General features: G+C 37.6%; 1 long non-coding RNA gene across 2 annotated transcripts; it reads left to right on the forward strand.

Moving 5' to 3' along the window:
* The first annotated feature begins 2,149 nt into the window (after nucleotides 1–2,149).
* LOC121510211 lies at nucleotides 2,150–9,696 on the forward strand. Of its 2 annotated transcripts, none has more exons than XR_005991920.1 (5): nucleotides 2,150–2,270; nucleotides 4,616–4,896; nucleotides 7,449–7,609; nucleotides 9,016–9,191; nucleotides 9,352–9,696. It is a non-coding gene; the product is annotated as an uncharacterized LOC121510211 (long non-coding RNA). The 2 variants fall into 2 exon arrangements; XR_005991919.1 differs by having other exon boundaries at nucleotides 9,382–9,696.

Below are 9,696 nucleotides of genomic sequence, written 5' to 3' on the forward strand. Positions count from 1 at the left end.
TTTTTTTAAAAATGTATTTTAATTCTGTTTTAAACAGGAAAATTTACATTTTTAAGAGGGCTACTTACTGCACAATTGAATTAAAAAGATATTTTGTTCTTTGATAACAGCCGTTATGATTCAGGTTAAATATAAATACTAAAGCTTAACCATGATTTTGCTGGCCCCCAGGCTGACTGAGCCATTGTTTCCCCCTTCTGGATGGCCTTGTCTCCACATGACTTCTTGAATGTGCATAGCTGTTTTCAGTCACGTTCAGGTACAGTGGGGGTCCCCGGTCTCTGACACCTTTGTTTTGGGGGTCACGGGCTGAAAAGGTTGAGAACCCTTGCTCTAAATGAATATCTGTGTTTTGGTTGCAGGGTTGGAAAGTATACTAACTACTAGTAAAGTATACTTACTTTACTAAAATTACTGTTATTGAAGAGCTTTTTATGTACTTGCACTTTTTTAGTAAAAAGTCAGTGAGAAGTTTTTCTCTAAAGGAGGAAGGATCCCTCCACAAACCAAAAATTCTGACCTAAATATGAGAGTTAATGAGAGTGTTGCCTCTACGAAGGAATCCAACCACAAATTAGCTGATAGAATTACATGCTGGGTCTCTCACCATAATAATTATTGTCAGGAGTTGTCCCCAGATTTATTTGTTCAAAGTAGCTCTCACAGAAAGTTTTATTTGTTTTATACAATGTTGTGATAGGAATTTGTATGATCCATGCAGCGTGTTTATTGTATATAGATTCAGTGTTAATTTTGGCAGCTATTTTTAATTTTAGTCTTAGTTTTAGTCTTTAAATTAAATGTCTTTTAGTTTTAGTCACATTTTAGTCATTTCTACCCTTTTTAGTTTTAGTCTAGTTTTAGTCAACAAAAACTCAAAACATTTTAGTCTAGTTTTAGTCCACAAAAAGTCCTCACATTTTAGTCTTCACTTTTAGTCCAAGATTGTATTCTCTTGCCTAAATCTGGTACCAAATCATGGTAGTGTGTTCTCTGCACTCTGCAAAACCTGGGGTGCCTGCTTTCTACAGCTGAGAGGCAGAAAAGATACAGATGCTTTGTTTTTTGACAGATTTACCTACAGTAGAGAAATACCACAGATTCTGAATGTCTGACAAAAACTACATTGCAGTTTATTCTAGTTTTAGTCATCTTGGCAAAAACTAAACTTAGCTTTTGTCAGTTTTAGTCATCACAGATCTTTTTTTGTTTGTTTGTTTTAGTTTAGTTTTTGTTATGGAAAAAAAAAAGCTGTCGGCAAACATTTTAGTCATAGTTTTAGTCAACGAAATCAACACTGTATAGATTCAGTTTCTTGATGGAACTTTGCTGATTAAGGACTGGACAGTACAGCAGATGGTCTTTGAAAAAGGAGAAACATTTCTGAAGCAGAAATTAAGTGGAAGTCAGGATCTCTGCATCTCAAAGCCCTTTGATACATGCTACTATCAATTTGTATGTCATTATTGGTAATTGTACCACATGTTCACTTACATGCTGCATGTCTCTGACTGAATCTTCCCTTGATAATGTGTCCTGATGAGTTTTTAAGTGTAAACTTAATTTCATGTTTGAATAAAACGATTGTTTTATGTTAAAATGCAAAGAATTGCTGTTTTATACTTTCACTTTTTGACTATAAGAAACAGACAATGTGCCCTGTCTGTAGTTGAACAGATTTAAGACAGCCCCACCAATGAAATTAGGCTTCATAGAAAACTATTAAAGAGAGTTTTAATCGATCACTACAGATATAAATAAATAAAGGTTTGTTTAATGTACAAAGGCTTTTATTTATTCATTTATTTCTTTATTTATTTACTTTTTTTATTCAGGTGAGCTCAGCATGAACTATGTCAGTTATTAGAATATATTCTGATTGTGTGAGATCCGTCCAGGCATTTACATACTTTGGTCCATTAAATGATTAAATAGATGCAGGTGATAAAGATTTGCTCAGTGATGAGAGGGCGAAGATGACGCATCCGTATTACGCAGACACCTGTCTCCGTTTCGTCTTGCACTAAAGTAAAACTTATTCAAACTAAAAAGCAGGTTTTCCGCAAAAGATAGCAAAAGATTCCCGGCCGGATCCACCTTGACGTCGGCACATCCGCCCAACCCCTCTCACTCATTTCGGACATGCGCAGAAGACGTGGTCAGCCTTCACTTAGCGCACCGCAGGCAGCGGATGTCTGGCGAACAATAGGCGGACGCGCGCGATGTGACCGCGCACCTTTGTAACTTTCGTCTAGTCAGCAACAAAAAACGTAAGTTAAATATGAATTAACACGTGCTTTGTTTATGTGTACAGAAGTTAGCCGCAAAATTACAACGAAATGTATCACAACGTGTTGAATTTTTGTAATTAGGGAAAGCTGACGTTGACTTACTTTCGCCTAACGTAAGCTATCATACCGCTAAAGCTAAACTTAGCATTCGATTTGACTTTTTTTTTAGTTGAACTGATTTTAACATAACCTTGTCTGCCATGCTGGATCTAAATTCAGATCAAGGCCACATTAGTTATTGTTTTGTCCCGTTGGACAGATTTTTGCTGATCCACTTTAGGTTAACCAGTGGGCTGTTGTCAGTGTTTATCTAACACAATGTACTGCTCTGAGCTCAGCTAACATGAATGCCGCTTTAAAGGGGCTCTATGTAAGATTTTTGCTTTAAAATTTTCCACTTTTGAGTATATAATGGTGCGCACTTTATCCCGATGTGAAGAATCGGGCTCTTTATGTCTTCCTTGTTTGCCTGTATAAGCCTGTGGAGTCGTTTCTCTGTGAAGAATTCGGGCCGAATTTTCCGCGAAATCTCAACGGAAGTGACGTCGGGTACTACGTAATGCGCGCGCCCCGTTGCTCTGTTTATACCTGACAACGGCGTGTTGAATGGAGAAGGCTGCTTCCGCGAGTAAACGACCGGCTGGCTCAGCCCAAACACCACAGAAACTCCGCGAAAACATAAAAAACTGAGACAGTTTTATCTGCTGAAGCCCGTCAAGCTAAACGAGAGTGTAACCGACGCAGGGGGAAATGGAGGATAAATATCGGTGGAGCATTTGAGAAATAAAGGGAGCTTAGCTCAGCGCTCGGGATAAATACCGATCCAGAGATGGCCGTCTTTCTGTGGAAAAGGTAAAGCATCACTCTAGACCATGAAATACAATGTAGTGTTTTATATTGTATAAACCATATGCTACATCAAGTTAGCTTGCTTACAAAGATGCTATCCAAACAACAAGAATGTCACGTTACTCATTTAGTGTTTTCCGGATAATATTTCATCTTTTTCTTGCTTCCTGGCACTGGACTCAACTTACTGAGTTTATGTTTTGATACTTAGTTCATAAAATATCTTCAACACATAATGTCAGCTATCTGATATCCATGGTCGAGGCACCATTATCAGAGCTAAGCAATGTTTGCCCTGTTGCTTCTGCTCTAAAACGCGTCCCATTCAATACACATTACACATTACACACATAGAAAGACAATTGAATTGGTCAATGCTGCACTAAGTCGTTCATTCGTAGAAATGGTCGTGAAAATATCGTCCTTTTTTAATAGTCTTTGTGCTGTGTCCGCACTAGAGGTCCAGATATGCTTTAGTCCTTTTCATTTTTAGTTCTTATAACTTTTAAGTGTTACCTCACTTACCTCCTCTGTATACACGATGCCGGTAAATCACCTTGGTCTGCGTGTGTATCAGCTGATAAACCGGAGGCTGGTTCATGAGCAAGGAGCGTGCCGTCGCGGACGAGCAACACAATGTTGTTGTAGTTCGCCTAATGGCCGGCGGTGTCGCTACACTGATATTTTTCTAAATCTTGTATAGAGCCCCTTTAAACAAATTCTAGTCCGTTTCCCCGGATAGTGCGGTTCGTTTGGAGGAGTGGGAAAGCTCAAACGAACTCTGGTGCCAAACCAGCAGACTCTGGTCCGCTTGAAAACAGGATGTCTCGGTCCGCTTCCAAACGAACCCTGCGGTTCGTTTGAGGTGTGAAAGCAAAGCGGACCAGCTTGTGAACCAAAAGCAGGAAGAGGCATAAAGCGTAATGATAACGTCCTTATGTTAAAAAGACGTCTTTTCAATAAAAGTACAGCACTCCCGTTTATTTTTCACATTATCACAGTTTGTTTTCTATGGAAGAGGATTAGGGCCACTGAAAAAAAAAATTAAGACGCGTTTTTTTCTACTTTTTACTTTACTTTTTTACTTTTACTATTTAGTGGAGTGAAGGTAAAAAGTTTTTCAAAAAGGTAATACTCATGTAAACATAAGATAAAAGATACTCTGTATCTTTCCTTTCCTGTCTCCCCTTACCTCTAAATGTTTCCTTTACTTAACCTTGATAAAGAAATGGCTAAACAGAGCCCCTGTCTTCTTTCAAAGGCTCTCCAGACAATGATTATGCACTTATGGCTAAACCTTGCATGAGGAATATTCACAATGCAGTGACTTAAAATTGACACAGCACTCTTTACAAATTCAACTGGTTCATAATTTTATTTTGAGTGAAGACGTCTTTCATTAAATACCATTACTAAATAACATGCTGACAGCTGTTTTTTTTTTTTTTTTCCCTTTGGCTCAACCCAATTCATAGTCATTCCTTTGGGGACACCAGTGACGATAGCAAGGCTGAAGGGGATCCACAAAGGAAAGCCAGAGGCCAGGCCAAACCATCATCTCAAAAATCTGCTCCCGTTATCCCTCCACCACCTTCCCTCATGCAGAAAAGCAGATCAGTTGTCCTTCCTCCACCACCTCTGGATCCAAGGATAGAACAGGGAAGACAAGGAGAGGAGCCAAGTCCTTCTGAAAGCCAGGTCCACATACCTACCTGGCAAGTGGAAAGGCATGGAGCCGTTACTAATGCCTGTTCTGGTGAGCAATACCTTTAACATTAATAAGGTCAAAATAAACCTTTCAGTCCATTTTTTAAAAGATGAAAATTCAAATCACTTGTGACAAATATTGCCACATTGAATGAAAATATGAATGCACTGGTAGTGTTAGGCATGAAGAATGTTTTTTCAAAATAAAAAGAAAATTAGAAATCGATGAACTATTATGAATATTATATAAATCCACTATCCATAGTTCAAAGAAAGCATTTCTTGCAGTTATTAATAGGTTTTTAAAGAAATAAAATCAGTAACTGCAAAAAATTATATCAGTAGGTCGGGCCATAGAAACTGAAATTGGGATTGGTCTGTAGAATTAAAATCAAAACGTCTCTACCACTAACAGTCAAAAGATCTTGTATGTGTTTTAAAATGTAAGACATGAACAAATATGTTGGTTATCAAATCATGGCTTCTTTAAACATGGACTCAGCTGCTCAGTGAAAACTGCCTTAATGAGACTGCTTTAATCAGAATCATGGAATTTAAGGGGGGGGGGGGGGGTGATTGGGACTGAGCTCCCACCTGATTCCTTAGCAATCGGTTGTTTTTAGTTTTGTTCAGCACACATGCACACAAATTTGTAATGGAATAATTTGGGCATATCATGAATACATAAATATTTCTAATTTCTTACAGCTGCAGAAGTCCAGATTTTAGGTTTACTGGAGTATATTAAACACGAACAAGAGCAGTTAATTGTTAAGGTAAACTACCTGACAAGCAAGCTGACCCCAGGTGGCCAAGATGTGGAAGTGCCCAACTCGGTGCAGTTTCCATTAACATCAATGGAGGAAGTGGAGGACTTTGAGCGCTGGTTGAAAGACCCTGCTAATTCTCAACAGAAGCAGAGTGTGGAGAGTTTCTTTGTTTTACAATCAATGTCCAGATTCCAGTCTAATAATTTCTTTAGCAATTAAAATTTGCTTGGTTATAAATGACCGATATCAAATAATCACTAACTTACTTTATCACAATAACTGTTTCTTTATCACAGGAATAAGCACTGATCACAGATGAGCTAGCAAAAAACTGACAAACAGTTCTATCCTCATTGATGTGTTTTGCCAGTTACTGTGTATATATTCCAAAATACTTCTTACACCACTTCTCAAATATGAAGGAATATTTTATTTATGTTTCTGGTCATCTACATGACCCATCCCACATGGAATTATTCAGACACATTAACTGACAAAACAGTAAATATCCTGGAATCAGGCCAGCACCTCACAGCAGAGTTCAATATTGGTAAATGAGTCCACTTATCCCTCGTGTCCACACTCTATAAGTAAATCAAATATTTCAGATGCCCACTCACCATTGACAGAAAAATCCCAAAGAACAACTTCATGGGCAATCCTGTTGGCTGGTAACTTTACAAGCCTGTTCCACAGACTCACCATGCTAACTTTCCAGCTTATTTCGCGTGGGTCCCACCCCATATCTCCATTAGCTGCCAGAACCAGGGTGCACTTATGTAGGCCTAAGAAGAACCGAATGGCACGGCTGTGGACATTTTTACTCTTCTGGAATCTTTTATAATCCCATATTCCTGAAACATAATTTAAAATAGGACAAATATGTAGGTGTTGTGATTGTCCACTCAGGATGACTCAGCTTGCTCATTTTTTTCTATTTTTTTAAAGAAAAACTATTACTGTCTAAAAACACTGAGGTCAAGGGGGCATGCAGTGTCAACTTATCTACTCATACTTATCCTGAGAGCTTCTCCTACTACATGATACGCCAAAGTCCTTCGGACAACATGAGATACTGTGTATCTTTATTTGGAACAGCTCAATACAGTTTAAACTAGGAATGTGAAAAATGATGGGCCTGATATCAGTATTGACAGACATCAAAATTTCTGCTGATATTTACATCTGATATTTTGGCCGTCGATATCAGCATGTATCGTCTGTAAAATTTGGCTGTATACTCTAATGAATTAGTGGAGTTTTATGCTGGACCAACAGACCTGTGTAAGTTGAGAACTTTTTCTTTATTCATCCTCATTCTTAAAACTTTAAAACTGTGTTTTGAGGGAAATGGTTTGTTTCTTTTTTCATCCTCAAACCTTAAGTTGTGTTCAAAGGAATTAATTGTTAGTTATATAAAACATTTAAATATCAGTTTCGGCTAAAATGAATCTGTAAATATCAGGATATTGGATATCGTCAAAAATCCAATATCGTGCATCCCTAGTTCAAACTCAAACTTTACAACTAATGTTTGAATTATTGTTCAAACCTCAAATATGAAGTGACAGCCTTAATTTTCTGTAATCTTTTAAGGATTTTTTTTGTTTAAATATGAGTGAAATGTATACTCAATCAACCCCCCGTCACTCTCTCACTCTGTACGACATTCTCACGCACATCATGGAGTTAAATATGTCAATATGTCCTGAATCTTTTTTTTTAATGTTTTTTGTTTTGTTTTTGTGTGTGTGTGTGATTTGTATGATTTTAATCTGAAATACTAGAGTCTGTAGAATAATATGATGTGATTTATTGTTAATGATTCTAGGTTCACTCTCTGGCAACCATAGGTGGTCAAGACACAAAGCGTGTCACTTGGAACATCCTCGCCAAAATATTCAGTGACGATGTGGGGAGGAAAATAAGCTGGAAAGGATTGAATGGGAAAAAAACATTTCAGCAAGATGACTTCGAAGACCTTACTGCTGCGTAAGTAATTTAATATATTTTAGTCATTTCAAGTAACTGTCCTCTGAATAAAGACATTATTGGCTTCTTTTTTTTTTTTGCTTAATTGTTTTGTTGCTTGGCAACCTGCAGTAGCAAGTATTCGATTAAAGAATAATGATGATTGTTGCTCCTTATTGGTTGAAAATGTGTTCTGATGCAAAGGGTTTTCTGGCACAAAATCAACAACTTCTGAGGTGCAGGGAGAATGAAAAATTCTTCAGTAGGTCAAAACCATTACATTACAAGTCTTAATAGAGCTTTTTGATATATTTATGCAGATGAATTAAGCAAGAGAGTGTAGGATTGTAGAAAATTGTATATAAGATATAGTGCTGTCGCAATATACTGATTTGACTGGATGTGTGATAATCCTTGACCAAAAATAAAAACAATAGGTGAGACTGTTACCTGCTTACATGATCTGTAGTGAACCAGCCTGCTACAGGATGAAGGAGAGCCGCTCAGATCAGTGAGTTATTCTGCCTCATGAAATTAGGCTATCCTGTAAAATACACACATTAGTGATATTTGGTTAGACATTCTAGACAAATGACAGCCATAAAATAATAAGAAATGTACATAATATCATATTAATTAATGTTTTTGTGGCAGTGATTTTACTAGATACGTGGCTTAAGGTGAGCCTGTTTTTTTTATGCCATGCAGCCCCTATATGATGATAAACTTCTTGGAGAAAAAGGAAATATTTATATTGTACTGTAAGTAAGAAATGGTACTACTGTGTTACTAATAGTTCATAGTAGGGGGGTATAGTTTTTTCTGCTGATTTCAGCCTGAACCTGGACCTGAAGAAGTTAAAGTTGTCTCATCTCACATTCTTTCTGCTTCTTTAATGGTATTAATCTGAAACATTTGTGATAATGAGGCAGTTTTTCTGATGCAGATAGTCACATGATGTCAGGCCCTAGTTAATACAGCAATGAAACCAGCTGCTCTCTACTGAAGCAGCTTTAGTCACTGAAGAGAAATGTTTTTAAAAAGTTGTCTGACTTTTCCCCGAATGAATGTTAAGTCTCTTTTCTTTGCTTGTGTCCCTCTCTGTCCATAATCAGAGCCTTCTCTCCTGCTAATGGACCAGATCATGTTACATGCCTGTCAGTTTCAATAGCAGTGGCGAATTAAGACTTTTTTGTTGGAGTGCCCAGGGCACCTGATCATACCCAACCTTCACCTCTATCATCCTACAGATTGTTTTCTCTACCACTCTGTGAATATTACAAAATTATCATTATAATAAAGTATGGGTTGAAAATCTCATATCGTAAAAGCTAGTTGAGTAACAGGATCAATTGAAAATGTTGCTGAAAAATGCTATTTTTGTGTTGTTTTGGGATTTACATGAATATCTGCTTGTGTGTTTACAGATACTGTGCGAAAGAATCATGTCTCCCGTTCTGCTACTGATGATGAGATCCAAAGGCATGCGATTTGCTGGTTCAACCTCGCTGCAGATAGGGGAACCTCAAGGAGGCGGGCCACTGTCAGTATCCTATCCCCTGAAGATCCACCTGTTATGTCCTTTAAAGTGTTTGGAAACCAGGTATCAGAAAAACCTCTTGCACTTTTCAAAATGTTCAGTTCAGACCTTTGAGCAATTGGTTGGTAGTTAATTATTCAATGTTTTTTATTCATTTATTTTTTTGATATGTGTGCAAAAGAGTGCAATTCTTTATAAATCTGCATTAAAATAACTTGTGAAGGTCTCTTCATGTTGTGTTTTGGTCTCACAGTGAAGGACTCTTCCTGCATCTTTGAATCTCCTGGAGCTCCAGAGAGTGGACATCAGTCAAACATCCCAACAGCAACATAGCATAAAAAGTTTGGTGTGAGGACGCTGCAGCATATCAGCATTCCTCTGAACACAGAGAATCATCTTCAGCTCCAGACTTTGTCCACTTTGCTTCAGTTCAATGTTGATTTCAGTCGAATAAATCAGAGTCAGACATGTGAAATGATCTGTGGTGGTTGAATGGTTCACGTGAAGCTTCCTTATTATTTAATCATTTGGAGTTTACATTAAAGTGACTCAGTTCATGTTTCACAAA

This window comes from Cheilinus undulatus, linkage group 5 (genome assembly GCF_018320785.1).
Source record: "Cheilinus undulatus linkage group 5, ASM1832078v1, whole genome shotgun sequence".
NCBI classification, from domain to species: domain Eukaryota; kingdom Metazoa; phylum Chordata; class Actinopteri; order Labriformes; family Labridae; genus Cheilinus; species Cheilinus undulatus.